This window comes from Onychomys torridus, chromosome 22 (genome assembly GCF_903995425.1).
Source record: "Onychomys torridus chromosome 22, mOncTor1.1, whole genome shotgun sequence".
In the NCBI taxonomy this organism is placed as follows: domain Eukaryota; kingdom Metazoa; phylum Chordata; class Mammalia; order Rodentia; family Cricetidae; genus Onychomys; species Onychomys torridus.
The window spans coordinates 7518661-7519460 of NC_050464.1; the positions used below are offsets into that span (position 1 = coordinate 7518661).

An 800-nucleotide genomic window follows, 5' to 3' on the forward strand; every position below is an offset into this window, starting at 1 on the left:
TGATATTTGGTTTTTGATTATTAGCCACTTACTGCTATGAGTTTCTTGTGTGCTAGTGTAGTTTTCCCACCATTTATTGGGCACCATTTCCCCTCTACTAAAGGAGTATTCAGATAACCTTCTGCACTGACAGCTATGCACAGCCAGAACCCAGTTCAAGCCTCCCTGTAACTATTGTCATTAGCAGTATCTGGCCAGGACCATCCCCAGAGGGACAAAAGTATCTTATCAGACATACCTCTGTACTCTCTAAGAACAGACTTAAGCATCCAAAGCCAAACCAAATAACACCTGTCTCCTAGGTCAGGTGGATAGCTTTATTTCTTGTACAATTTAGGGTGAGACCCTCCTTTCTTACAACCTTACTAAGAGACCCCTAACTTCTTGCCTAACCACTTCTAGGAATGTAGACTGAGCACACGGACCCCCTTTTTGATACACTAACCAGTCATTAGCACTCAGGTGACCTCTTCTTTTACCACTTTCATTTTGGGTTGTAAAAGAAAGCCTGAGGAAAATTCTTACTTGCCTTTATGACCTTGCAGGAATTCAGGCCTGGTGACCTGGCTGGAGGGGGAGGATTGTGATTGTTTGAGTATATAACTGTAAAGCTAGAGATTGAGGGAGAATTAAAGCAAATGGACTAAAGAGCTCAGAGTGCTTAGATTCATTTCTTGAAATAGTTCTTGCCATTTGTGGTTCTCTTGTGAGCCCTAGGAAACGTATTATTGAGGCTGGCCCTTTAATAAATACTACACAAGTTACCTTATTGAGGCTGGCCCTTTATAAACACAAGTTAC

General features: G+C 41.9%; 1 protein-coding gene across 2 annotated transcripts in view; it reads right to left on the reverse strand.

Annotated features, from left to right (window-relative positions):
• LOC118572298 (radial spoke head 10 homolog B) overlaps positions 1 to 800 on the reverse strand; it is a 48148-nt gene that overhangs the window by 47083 nt on the left and 265 nt on the right. The gene's annotated exons all lie outside the window — the stretch shown is intronic.